Raw genomic sequence first — 14,929 nt, forward strand, 5'->3', positions numbered from 1 at the left:
AGCTTTCTATAACATTTTCTGACGTCCTGATAGAGTCCAAGCTTTTGGTTTACACCTGATCACAACTTTTATTATATACAGTAAGTCAAGATTTGATAAAACTCTGAACAGCCCATGTCTGGACACCAGCCTCGCACTTTGTCAACACATATATGACAGACAAGCATCCACGTTCCTCAACATAAACTGTAATGATTATAAATAGATCTTAGACCTGATGATGCTGATGTCCTCACTAGAAGAATCCATGTCATAATACCCACCTAAAGCTTAATTCACAAGCTCTTTTAAGTGTACCTCCTCGTCTGCTGCTGCTGAAATCTCACAATGCTCAGAACAAGCTTCAGACTCCCTGGCTCTTTAGTGAGAATGTGCCCGTCTTCCAGCAGGAGATTCAATGTAAAATTACAGCTTTAATTGCATCTGCTGCTTTTCTTTACTACACAGCTATGGGGACTGCAGCCTATCAGAAGCATCAGTGGGAAGAGACTGAGTACAGCTTGTAAATATAGGACTCGTGAGCGATCTTACTTTCTCACTTTAATATTAGCATTCTAACATGGAATTTCAAAACAAGTTCACCGGCCTCATCAGGTCTAAGAGATCTGTTTAATACTACAAGCAGTTTGTATTGTGAAATCTTGGGAGAGCCTCTTTAACATTGTTATCAACAATTTAATCATGGCCACAGTCTACATTTAACAAGATGATATGTCATGATGTTCTGTAAAGCGCACGTCTCAGGCTGAATTCACGGACATGACAATGCGGTCTGTATGACCTAGGGGCTGCACAGTCACCAGACCTCAGGTTTATAGACATCTGTAGGATGCAGTGGAATAGACATAGTGAGGTCATCAATCAAAACCTGTAATAAAGGTTTCCAGCACCTTGTTGGGTCCATTACACTAAGAATTCAGGATGTTCTAAGGGGAACGAGGGTCCTATCAAGAATTAAGAAGGTGGAGCTAGTGAAGTGTCCTGTGAGTGCAGGTGACCATCACTGAGACGTCTGTGTCTGTACAATAATCACATATGACATCGGAGCTTCCTGATAATTAGAGTTGAGTGAATCAAGCTTTGGATCAGAGATCCAAAGTCGATTGGTTGGAACACTTCAGTTTTAATGCTGTCTCTGTAACGCATTAAAATGTATTGCCTCCATGTAGGCAAAATTCATCTCACCCGAAGTCGTGTGAGACTTTGTGAATGAATTCGGTAATCTACAAATTCATCTACAAATTTGATTAATAAAATTGCTCAAAAATGGCATCCAACATTTTACATTTCACAGTACAGCAGTGAGCACAGCAGAGCAGGGGTGATTAATAGAGAGGATCACAAGACCCTGCGAGAGTCCCTGCCCTGGGGGACTCTCCCATAATGCCTTGCAGTCAGCCTCAGCCAATCAGAAAGAACGATATGGACAGGTCATAGGTACTATGATCACAAACAAAGAAACTATTCTGAGCTTAGACATGGATGAGGCAGGACCTCTCAGCAACTCGTAAAAAGAAAGTTATCAGCGAGTTCAGGGTCTGATGGGAAATCATTTAGACATTTACTTAGATGGATTGATTTCATTCATTTATAGAGAGAGGTTTTAGCTGCTGAGAGTAAAAGGGTCATATAGGGTTCTGTGTGTTGCTTTCCTATAGTGTGCAAGCAGGACTACCACTGATGGATTGCAGGGTAGTCGTAACCATGGAAACGAGCAGTGTATAATGTGATGGAAAAAGGAATCCAGCCAGCGAAGGAAGCAATATGGATAATAACAATACATTAGTAAGTGGCTTGTATTAACTTTCTCTACATGCTATTTGCTGAAGTGAGAGGACCACTTTAATGATCCTAATTGAGAAAGCCAGTCAGAAGATTAGCAAAACGTCTTCAAGAGAAAATAGTCCAGTAAAGTCCAATTGCGCTGACTTATAACTACCAATATGATGGGACAGTTCTTTCAAGCGCTGCGCCAACCGGATGCACATCAGCAAACGGATACAAACCGCCTGAACAACCAGGTTCACTCGTACCTGGGCTGTGCCCTTTCTCTGTCAAATACCCTGTTCCATAACCCCATGGACATCTGGGTCAGCAGACTGTAACAGGGCTGGAACTGGACTAGTTTGCCATTAGTGTACTGCCTTGTGCAGCCTCCAGTGTACGGTCAGAGAGTGCGCAGCACTGCAGATGGGGTCTTCATACCAAAGCAGAAAAAAAAAAATCGAGCATGGATTGGTGAGGATATTCACACACATCCCTGGCTAATGCCAATTATGCAGATTCACATCTCCTGTCCGTCAGGTTCCACACTGTACTGAGGCCAATACTGCCATTACTACTACCCCTACACAGCCTCATAACTCCTGCTTTGTCCGTCAGGTTCCACACTGTACTGAGGCCAATACTGCCATTACTACTACCCCTACACCGCCTCATAACTCCTGTCCATCAGGTTCCACTGCTGCTGCTCCTGAAAAAGGGAGATTCTTGGACCGCTTGTTCAGAACAAGTCATTGCGTCTTCTGCTACTACTGTATGAGCAGGGGTAGGTATCTTCCTCCAATAAGGGATCGTTTTTGGAATGATTTTTAATTCAATACATAACAAACCAAACAGTGCCGTGTGTTATTAAACAGGCTATTCGTTAACAATGCCAACCATTCCTTTATCCACAGCCATATATCTCAGTCACTTTGACATTACTAATGCTGCCTCTGCTTTAAAGAGCTTGCAAAAAGGTATCTCCTAAGGTATCTCCCAGTTCCACGTATTTGAAGTGGCTTCCCTGAGTCAAAATGTGGCTTTCCAACAAGTCTTGGAATTTGACAAGGGAATATAGCCAGGCCAGATATCCATTTGTAGACAGCAATTTCAGGGTGCTTGCTCTTAGTACAGAGTAGGATTCTGACCGGCTGGGTGCGATACCTTGAACGTGGCTTAGGGAGGTGCTGAATCTCCTTAAAGTGACCAGTTCTGTATGGAGATTTACTGGTATTGGCAATATGCAATGGGCAACAAACATGCAAACAGGTATCTATCTCCCAAGGGAGAGAACCATCTCGCTAGCGCCACCTTTTACCTTTTGGAAGTGACTCCCTACGAGTCAAAATCTTACTGTACAACAAGCCTTGGGATTTGACAAGAGAACATAGCCAGGCCAGATATCCATCTGAAGACAGCTGGTTTGGGAGCTTACCCTTCATCAATACGGAGTAGGATTCTGGCTGGGTGCGATGCCTTAAATGCAGTGTAGGGAGGTCGCTGAATCTCCATAAAGTGGGGTTACTTTATGTACATTTTGGGGTTTCCTCTTTTTAATAAGATTCTAATTTACTTTTAATATGAAGAGAATCTTACTTTTTTCTCCTCCAGGGGACCTGAAGCTGCCATTCTTTGATTGTTTGTATAATATTTTGGATTATGTAAAAATTGAAATATAAGTGGCTCACCTGCAAAAACGGAAATGGAGAAGGTGCACACCCCACTGGCTCACCCAACGGCTGTAAACAACAAACCTAAATATATAAAATTACTGGGGGGTCCTCAATATCAATGCCATATGGACCACTGAAATCTTTTATTGCATATACTCAAATATATAAAAATAATAAAACCAAGCTCGAATATACTAAAAACACTAAGCTCAAATATTATATGAGCATGCCCATAAACGGTACTAGACAGTGGTGGTAGACAGTCAATGTGCTACAGTACCGCGAGCATAGACCGCTATATTCCTATCTCTATAGTTCAATATTCATGTCCATAGACGGTAGTAGACAATCATTTATAGGTACGATGCTGATCCAGATCATAATCTTACATTATTCCACGTAATTAGAGGGCTCCTCTTCTAGTTCTCAAACTGTGTCCACAATCTCTAATAGTCGGTTACTGCTGTGTCAGACCGCGCGTTCACCTCATCAATCCCCGTATAGAAGCCGCCATTTAGCTGAATGCAACAAATCGATAGAATGAGATTTCAGCGCCAGTGTTTGTACTTTACCACTCTATGTTGTGCTTGTTCGCGTTCGGTCTTGTGTCTCAGTAGTTCTTCCTCTTTTGGCCTGCCAGGACCTACGCGGCGTCCCACGTGATTCCGCCGTCTCCTCGTGGCGTCCCACGTGACGGAGGCAGGTAGCAGAGCGTATCCTCTGGGTCCTAACTTTTCGCCACTCCGGTCCGGATTCCCACAAGCTACCCCTATGTTGGGGCCACACGAGTGGAGTATAGGTTCCTCACTGTCCCAAACGCGTTTCAGGGCTACAACATGCCCCTTCCTCAGTGGTTAGACAGTAATAGAACCGGCATTCCTTTTATAGGGTAAATACCCTCTATCGCAATCTTCGCTGGGATAGTCAGCAGTCCTCAGGATATGGATCCTAGGTCCCGATCCTGGCCCACATTCACGGCTATAGCTCCATCTTTCCCACTATATTATTTACATCATTTGCTCTCTTTGTTGGGCGCGATCAGTGCACATTACTGCATTATACAATGTATATAAGGTTCACATAAAATCCATATAAGACTATATTCACATAAAATGCAGTTCTTGACATGATTCCTATATCACGATCATACAAAATATCACATATAAACCATATCTGTCCGAAAAACGTGCATGCGTTATCTGTGCGTTTTTCATGCGTTTGTTCATATATCGATACATTCACGTTTCTACTTTCCCCTTTATCAGGATTCGTGATCTAACATACATTTAATAGGTACTAATTAGTCCTAAAAGCAACAATGTCAACGAAATATAATGACACGTGATCTCGAGGATGTCTGCATGGAGAGATGAGGGGAAGTGCCGAACCGGGGAGAGGAGATCGGGGGCTGATAAGCAGCCAGACACCCCATGACCACAACCCCGATCTATAGAAACCCAAATATTTCCATTCCAGCGTTCAAACCTCTTGGTATCAGGGTGTCAAATTCAAAAATCCTTTTAGACTCCAATCTTGACATGTGCGCGATATGGTTTCCTCCTCTCCAGGGTTTTTTACCCTTTCGAGTGCCACATATATAAGACTAGAGGGGTCACCACCATGATCCTCTTTGGAATGGAATTCATATCCCTTCTTTATATTGGCCACATCTTCGGCTGCTCTCTTCCTCAGCGGTCTTGTTGTTCTCCGCACATACTGTTTAGAGCAAGGACACTGTAGCGGGTAAATCACATCTGCGGAGTCACAGGTTAACCCTTCGTTGATGTCTAGACTAAATGTATTTTGTGTGGACTGCACTTTCATTGTTTTCAGTTAGAGCAGTGTTCCCCAACTCCAGCCCTCGGGGCCCACTTTCCGGTCAGGTTTTCAGGATTTCTTTAGTATTGAGCAGGTGATACAATTAGTGTTGATGCATCAGGACTTACTTCAGGCATTCCTTCTGTGGGATATTCTCAAATCCTGACCGGTAGGTGGGCCCTGAGGACTGGAGTTGGGGAACACTGAGTTAGAGCATCGCCCGCACCTGTGAAAACCTTTAAGTGTTAACCAATTCTGTTCGATTACGGGCGTCTTATTTCTTACAGACGGGGCTACTTTCAGTCCCAAATTGGGGACCTTGGTATATGAAATTTGTGGTATTTTAGTCAATTGAGATCCTATGACTTTATCATTTAATAGCTGGTACCAGTGTTTATTCATGGTTTTCTCTATGGCTCTGTATTGGGGGTGGTATGGCAGAATCAGTCTAATGGTCTCATCCTGTTCTTTCTCCTGTTCAGCAATGAAATATTCAGTCCTCGTCACGGCTTTATCTCTGTTTGATGCTCTCTAATATACAGTACAGACCAAAAGTTTGGACACACCTTTTCATTCAAAGAGTTTTCTTTATTTTCATGACTATGAAGGCATCAAAACTATGAATTAACACATGTGGAATTATATACATAACAAACAAGTGTGAAACAACTGAAAATATGTCATATTCTAGGTTCTTCAAAGTAGCCACCTTTTGTTTTGATTACTGCTTTGCACACTCTTGGCATTCTCTTGATGAGCTTCAAGAGGTAGTCCCCTGAAATGGTCTTCCAACAGTCTTGAAGGAGTTCCCAGAGATGCTTAGCACTTGTTGGCCCTTTTGCCTTCACTCTGCGGTCCAGCTCACCCCAAACCATCTCGATTGGGTTCAGGTCCGGTGACTGTGGAGGCCAGGTCATCTGGTGCAGCACCCCATCACTCTCCTTCATGGTCAAATAGCCCTTACTTTCAAAGTTTTCCCAATTTTTCGGCTGACTGACTGACCTTCATTTCTTAAAGTAATGATGGCCACTCGTTTTTCTTTACTTAGCTGCTTTTTTCTTGCCATAATACAAATTCTAACAGTCTATTCAGTAGGACTATCAGCTGTGTATCCACCTGACTTCTCCTCAACGCAACTGATGGTCCCAACCCCATTTATAAGGCAAGAAATCCCACTTATTAAACCTGACAGGGCACACCTGTGAAGTGAAGACCATTTCAGGGGACTACCTCTTGAAGCTCATCAAGAGAATGCCAAGAGTGTGCAAAGCAGTAATCAAAGCAAAAGGTGGCTACTTTGAAGAACCTAGAATATGACATATTTTCAGTTGTTTCACACTTGTTTGTTATGTATATAATTCCACATGTGTTAATTCATAGTTTTGATGCCTTCATAGTGATGAAAATAAAGAAAACTCTTTGAATGAGAAGGTGTGTCCAAACTTTTGGTCTGTACTGTATATTGTGGATAATCTTCATCTAAGAATTGCTGTTTCTCGCACTGTTAGTTTTCAGTACAGTTCCTTTGACCCCCTGAACTGGCTGGTGGGGATGTTTGTGAGCCCCCTGGGTAGGTGGCAGTTAGAGAACCGGATGAAACTCTTCCTCATCACCGGCTTAAGGTGGGTACTACAAACGAGTCTTTGTCTATCTGCCCTAATATTTAAGTCTAGAAATTGTAGATCTGTCTTGCTAATGGTCGACGTAAACTTTAGATTCCTATTAATATCCTGCAAGAAACAGTCCAGCGATTCCGCCGTGTCCGTCCAAATAAACACTATATCATCCATATAACGACGCCACAGGAGCAGATCCGTCCCCAGCCTCGGTTGGATCATATCTGCCTCCCATTGCGCCGTAAATAAATTTGCATAGCTGGGGGCAAATCTGGTCCCCATGGCAGTCCCTTTCTGCTGTACGTAAAATTCTTTGACAAACACGAAATAACTGTGGGCGAGTTCACACCTCACTCCTTAAAGTAGAAAGGAGAATTGCTTTTTTTCTCTTGGGCTGTTTGTCGGTAATTGTTTCTGAAGGGCTTCGAGGCCTAATGAGCGATCTATGATCGTATGGAGAGAACTTCCATCCAATGGGCCTAGAATCCATTCTTCATTCCACTCCATAACTATATCTGTAGTATCCTTATCCTGAGGACTGCTGACTATCCCAGCGAAGATTGCGATAGAGGGTATTTACCCTACAAAAGGAATGCCGGTTCTATTACTGTCTAACCACTGAGGAAGGGGCATGTTGTAGCCCCGAAACGCGTTTGGGACAGTGAGGAACCTATACTCCACTCGTGTGGCCCCAACATAGGGGTAGCTTGTGGGAATCCGGAGATTAAGAAGTCCGGCACACCGATTGTGTTTATTATTGCAGCAGAGCGGCGAAAAGTTAGGACCCAGAGGATACGCTCTGCTACCTGCTTCAGTCACGTGGGACGCCACGAGGAGACGGCGGAATCACGTGGGACGCCGCGTAGGTCCTGGCAGGCCAAAAGAGGAAGAACTCAGACGACACAAGACCGAACGCGAACAAGCACAACATAGAGTGGTAAAGTACAAACACTGGCGCTGAAATCTCATTCCATCGATTTGTTGCATTCAGCTAAATGGCGGCTTCTATACCGGGATTGATGAGGTGAACGCGCGGTCTGACACAGCAGTAACCGACTGTTAGAGATTGTGATTGACACAGTTTGAGAACTAAAAGAGGAGCACTGTAATTATGTGGAATAATGTAAGATTATGATCTGGATCAGCATCGTACCTATAAATGATTGTCTACTACCGTCTATGGACATGAATATTCAACTATAGAGATAGGAATATAGCGGTCTATGCTCGCGGTACTGTAGCACATTGACTGTCTACCACCACTGTCTAGTACCGTTCATGGGCATGCTCATATAATATTTGAGCTTAGTGTTTTTAGTATATTCGAGCTTGGTTTTATTATATTTAGATTTTTATATAGTTGAGTATATGCAATAGAATATTTCAGTGGTCCATATGGCCTTGATGTTGAGGGCCCCCCGTACTTTTATACATTCATGTTTTGGATTATGCAGCTCTCCACAGCAGCACAGCCTGGAAGCAGTACACTGACCGGCAGCCTGGTAAGCTGTGCCTCTGGCATGGCCCGACAGGCAGACACTAATGACAGGTCTGGGTGCCATCATATCGGATCAGTACCAGGCAGTCACATAGCAGACTGTAGACGGCCTGAAAGAGGGAAGGAACAACTACTTCTTATCAAGGCAGAAGGTAAAACCAGTCAGATGTTTCCTCACGTGATGTGAATATCCTGTGAGCAGAATAAATAGCGGGATCTGTCCCCTGTGTATCCGCTGTAGTGATTTTATAACTTCGAATGTAGAACCACATCCAAATGATCCCAACATGACACTTAACCCTTTTCTGTACAATGAGGTACATGTAGGTCACTGGTGTCATGTAATTCCTGCACAATGCCGTACATGTATCCACCATGATAGCACAGACACAGAATCTGTGCCCACATAGTCCCCAGTGGGTGTGTGGATGTGACTGACCGTCATGTCCTGCAGGAACAGCCGGGATCAGAGAAGAATCTGATCAGAGATCTCCGTCAGCTGGATAAGGAGAACACTCCATGATGTGATGGGGACATCTCCAATCAGAGAGCAGCAGCCGGTGATCAGATTCTCCTCCTGCCGTGAAGACACCAAGGACAGAACCTGAAGTCACTTTCCCCATTCATGATTCCATACCTGTGGTGACATCTCCTGGAATGTCCTCCTCCTCCTCACTCTTACACGGGGGATCGCCCATCATCCTCTCTTCTTCATCCTCCTCTTTAATATCAGTCAGATCTTCCCCCTGATTTGTCATCTGTAACAATTTAGGACAATACAGCAGACAGGTGGGAAATCTAACAGGTCCACAGAAGAGACCCCCACAATCTATGACTCCTCTGTGACTGCAGGACCCCCCTATATAGATGTGTATAGGGCTCAGCTCCATCTACCTGAGGGTTCTCTGGGACCTTCTCCTCTGGACAGTCCTGAGAATACAGAGGACGGGGACATCTCTCTGGTGGATTTCTCCTCCTGGATCCATCTGTGGAGACACAAGCACACAGTGACTGAACACATGGCCTCCTGTAGATCTGTCTATAGATCAAGCAAAACAACTACTCCCAGTCTCCTCTCGACCAGGCTCTGAGGTGTTGGAGAAAGCTCTACACCTATATCCCTCCAGGTCTCCTTTCTTATTCCTTTCTCCAGAGGAGCTGTTTTGGTGAATAGGGAAAATAGAAAAGTATCAGATGAGAGAGACTGCCGCCCTGCTGGACAGGAACAGGGACCTCCGAGACCACTGAAACCCCCATCCTCCTCTGTAAGAGGATTCATTAGAAGGACAGTTACGCCCTTCTCGGGTTTATCCTGCTGACAGATCCAGTGTTATTGATTAATACGACATAAATGCAGATGAAAACGAAGAGAAACTCAGGTTGGGCGTTTTCACAGACTCCATGCGGCCTCCGCACTGTAGATGTTCTGTGAAATGTTATATTGTAAGTGTAACAAACATATCATTGGAAACTGTTCAGACACTGCCACGTTCCTGCACTGGAGGGGATGAAGCAGTTCCAGGCCGGTACTGACTAATGTGATGTGCAGATTCTATTTGGATCTGTTTGTTATCTTGGATCTTCGTCCGTTACCTGGGGATTTCTAGGAAACTGGATTCAGAACCAGAAGAGAAGAAAACACCCGGAGTAACACTGCTGGAGATGTGCTGCAGAATAAGGAGCTGTGACCGTGCAGCAACGAAGCAGAGAGGAATATACTGAGAAAACCAGTGCTGCAGAACAAGGGCCACATGACGTGTGATACAGTGTAAGAGGCTGGAGCTCCTCCATTACATGTCACTGCACACACGTGTATACACTGCACATGACGGCTCTTACCTTGTGATATAAGAGGCTGGTGCTCCTCCATTACATGTCACTGCACACACGTGTATACACTGCACATGACGGCTCTTACCCTGTGATATAAGAGGCTGGTGCTCCTCCATTACATGTCACTGCACACACGTGTACACACTGCACATGACGGCTCTTACCTTGTGATATAAGAGGCTGGTGCTCCTCCATTACATGTCACTGCACACACGTGTATACACTGCACATGACGGCTCTTACCTTGTGATATAAGAGGCTGGAGCTCCTCCATTACATGTCACTGCACACACGTGTATACACTGCACATGACGGGTCTTACCCTGTGATATAAGAGGCTGGTGCTCCTCCATTACATGTCACTGCACACACGTGTACACACTGCACATGACGGCTCTTACCTTGTGATATAAGAGGCTGGTGCTCCTCCATTACATGTCACTGCACACACGTGTATACACTGCACATGACGGCTCTTACCTTGTGATATAAGAGGCTGGAGCTCCTCCATTACATGTCACTGCACACACGTGTATACACTGCACATGACGGGTCTTACCCTGTGATATAAGAGGCTGGTGCTCCTCCATTACATGTCACTGCACACACGTGTACACACTGCACATGACGGCTCTTACCTTGTGATATAAGAGGCTGGTGTTCCTCCATTACATGTCACTGCACACACGTGTATACACTGCACATGACGGCTCTTACCTTGTGATATAAGAGGCTGGTGCTCCTCCATTACATGTCACTGCACACACGTGTATACACTGCACATGACGGGTCTTACCTTGTGATATAAGAGGCTGGTGCTCCTCCATTACATGTCACTGCACACACGTGTATACACTGCACATGACGGCTCTTACCCTGTGATATAAGAGGCTGGTGCTTCTCCATTACATGTCACTGCACACACGTGTATACACTGCACATGACGGGTCTTACCTTGTGATATAAGAGGCTGGTGATCCTCCATTACATGTCACTGCACACACGTGTATACACTGCACATGACGGGTCTTACCTTGTGATATAAGAGGCTGGTGCTCCTCCATTACATGTCACTGCACACACGTGTACACACTGCACATGACGGCTCTTACCTTGTGATATAAGAGGCTGGTGCTCCTCCATTACATGTCACTGCACACACGTGTATACACTGCACATGACGGCTCTTACCTTGTGATATAAGAGGCTGGTGCTCCTCCATTACATGTCACTGCACACACGTGTATACACTGCACATGACGGCTCTTACCTTGTGATATAAGAGGCTGGTGCTCCTCCATTACATGTCACTGCACACACGTGTATACACTGCACATGACGGCTCTTACCTTGTGATATAAGAGGCTGGTGCTCCTCCATTACATGTCACTGCACACACGTGTATACACTGCACATGACGGGTCTTACCTTGTGATATAAGAGGCTAGTGCTCCTCCATTACATGTCACTGCACACACGTGTATACACTGCACATGACGGGTCATACCTTGTGATATAAGAGGCTGGTGCTCCTCCATTACATGTCACTGCACACACGTGTATACACTGCACATGACGGCTCTTACCCTGTGATATAAGAGGCTGGAGCTCCTCCATTACATGTCACTGCACACACGTGTATACACTGCACACACGTGTATACACTGCACATGACAGATCCTACCTTGTGATATAAGAGGCTGGTGCTCCTCCATTACATGTCACTGCACACACGTGTATACACTGCACATGACGGCTCTTACCTTGTGATATAAGAGGCTGGTGCTCCTCCATTACATGTCACTGCACACACGTGTATACACTGCACATGACGGCTCTTACCCTGTGATATAAGAGGCTGGTGCTCCTCCATTACATGTCACTGCACACACGTGTATACACTGCACATGACGGCTCTTACCCTGTGATATAAGAGGCTGGTGCTCCTCCATCATGGTCTCCTTGTACAGGTCCTTGTGTCCTTCTATATACTCCCACTCCTCCATGGAGAAATAGACAGTGACGTCCTGACACCTTATAGGAACCTGACAACACAATGACACCGTCATCACCCAGACCCCTCCAGTGCTGTTACTGGAGAATTTCCCAGCATTCCCAGCAGTGTCACCTCTCCAGTCAGCAGCTCCATCATCTTGTGGGTGAGCTCTAGGATCTTCTGCTCATGTATCAGGGGGTGAGGGGGAGGCTCTGTGATGGGGGGAGGGGTCCTGCTCCGCCCTCCTGACTCCTGGAGATGGATGATGGGAGTCACACAGTCCCCCGATGTCTTCTTCACTATTGTGTACTCCTGTGGATGGAGAGAGACACTTAGGGAATAAACCCTTCAGGGGCCATGTGCTCTCCTCCGGCCCTCTCCTCCTGGTACAATGTGCCTACTTACCTTCTCATGGCTCCTACAACATGACTATTGGTCACTGGTCACATGACACATCACTCACCATACTGGGGGCTGATCTTCAGGTTCTCCATCACTTGGAAGGTCTGGAGGCCGTTCTACAGGACCCTGGACTCTTCCTATCACTTCCTATGATGGATTCTCCTTCCCGATGTCTGACTTGTTACAGAATACAATAAAGAGGAGAGAAATCTAGAAAAGTTTACCTCTCCGCTCAGCAGGGAGATGATCTCCAAGGTGAGGTCTAATATTCTTCTGCTGATCTCCTTCCTGTCCATCCTTGGTGGTCATTCAGGAGAAGAGGAGAGAACTGGAGGAGCTGGAGGCTTCTAGTACTGCAGGCGCCTTTATGAGAAGAGGAGAGGAAATCATCCAGGGGACCAGACCAGATGTCACCTCCAGAACCGCACTTCCTGAGCCTGGAGGGGCCCCGCTTCTCAGGGCCCCCACCACATGGATTCCAGGGGCCCCAACATGGAGATCTCTGGTGGCTCCACAGGAGATAAATGTCTGATAGATGCAGGTCCCACCTCCGGGCTGTGCTCAGCTGTGTCCAGAACTCCTAGAGAAGAGACTGGAGAGAGCTGAGCTCAGGCCGGGCCCCGCTCCATTCATTCTCCTCCTGGAGGCAGTGGCCCCTCAACAAGACAGTCAGGGGGCAGCAAAGAATGACAACATTATCACTGGCTCCCCATTGCCCAGCGAATTCACTTCAAAGTACTAACAAATACATACAAGGCCGTCCATAACCTGTCCCCTTTCTACATCTCTGAGCTACTTTCCCGATACATCCCCACACGCACTCTCCGATCCTCACACGACCTCCTTCTCTCCTCTCCTCTTATCACCTCTTCCCACAATCGCCTCCAGGATTTCTCCCGTGCATCCCCCACACTCTGGAACTCGCTACCCCAACATATCAGACTCTCACCTACAGGGGAAACCATCAAAAGAAACCTGAAAACCCACCTCTTCAGACAAGCCTACAACCAGTGACCCTGCTGCCTCTATACCGCCATGACAGAGAAACATAGAATGTGTCGGCAGATAAGAACCATTTGGCCCATCCAGTCTGCCCAATATACTGAATACTATGGATAGCCCTTGGCCCTATCTTATATGAAGGATGGCCTTATGCCTATCCCATGCATGCTTAAACTCCTTCACTGTATTTGCAGCTACCACTTCTGCAGGAAGCAGACCTGCTTCACCCTCTCCTACTGTGTCCTTCTCCCATACCATGTAGATTGTAAGCCCTCACGGGCAGGGCCCGATCTCCTTCTGTAACTCGTCTTGTTTATGATTAGTGCATTTGTCTGTATTATGTATGTGCACCGCTCATCATATGTACAGCGCTATGGAATGAATGGCGCTTTAATAATAAATAATAATAATTATCCCCACTACTCCTCCCCCCACTCTCCCCACCATACTAAGCTGAGGAGCGGAGAAGGATTTCTTGTGTGTAATGGAGGAGAATCTCCAGAGGTGACATGTCTGAGCTCTCCACCACACTGTCTCCTCACAGCTCATCTTACCTGCAGGCTGGAGGAATGGCTGATACCAGAGAGAACAAGAGCCCTGACTACCGACCAGGACCTGCCCAGTATCTGCTGCACTGCCAGAGCTGAAGGACCTGGGGTGACGTCACCGTCATGTGATCACTGCAGGGGGCGGGGCTCAGCATCTGCAAGGATCACATGATAGTGACGTCACCGCAGGTCCTTCACCACCTCTTCTCCTCTTCACTGCTGAGCCCCGCCCCCTGCACTGATCACATGACAGTGACGTCACCGCAGGTCCTTCACCACCTCCTCTCCACTGCTTAACCCCGCCCCCTGCACTGAACACATGACGGTGAGGTCACCCCAGGTCCTTCAGCTCTGGCAGTGCAGCAGATACTGGGCAGGTCCTGGTCGGTAGTCAGGGCTCTTGTTCTCTCTGGTATCAGCCATTCCTCCAGGGTTGTGTCTAATCTCCATGCACCATGGTCCTTGCCAAGTATGGGGAATAGCGGACTCTACAGCAGCTGTCTATTTCCCATGCCCCGTACGGTCTTCTCTGCCCCCTGGTGGTCAGGTCCGGAACTATGATGGGGTTTAGCCTGCTCACAGTGAACTGTCTATTTCCCACACACCAGACGGACCTTTTCTATGTGTTATATACAGAGAGGTTCTCCTGCTGGTGAGGTCTTCTTCAGACATGGAGTTTAAAGGGATTCTGTCATCAGATTTTACCCCTATAACCTAAAGATATCCTCATGTCCGGACTAATAAGAATCCTAAGCTGGCCTTATTAAACCTCACTGTGG

General features: G+C 46.2%; 1 pseudogene; it reads right to left on the bottom strand.

Annotated features, from left to right (window-relative positions):
- LOC120992029 overlaps window positions 1–9,059 on the bottom strand; it is a 34,699-nt pseudogene extending 25,640 nt beyond the window's left edge.
- Between the last annotated feature and the right edge of the window lie 5,870 nt (window positions 9,060–14,929).

This window comes from Bufo bufo, chromosome 2 (assembly GCF_905171765.1).
Source record: "Bufo bufo chromosome 2, aBufBuf1.1, whole genome shotgun sequence".
Taxonomy (NCBI): Eukaryota; Metazoa; Chordata; class Amphibia; order Anura; family Bufonidae; genus Bufo; species Bufo bufo.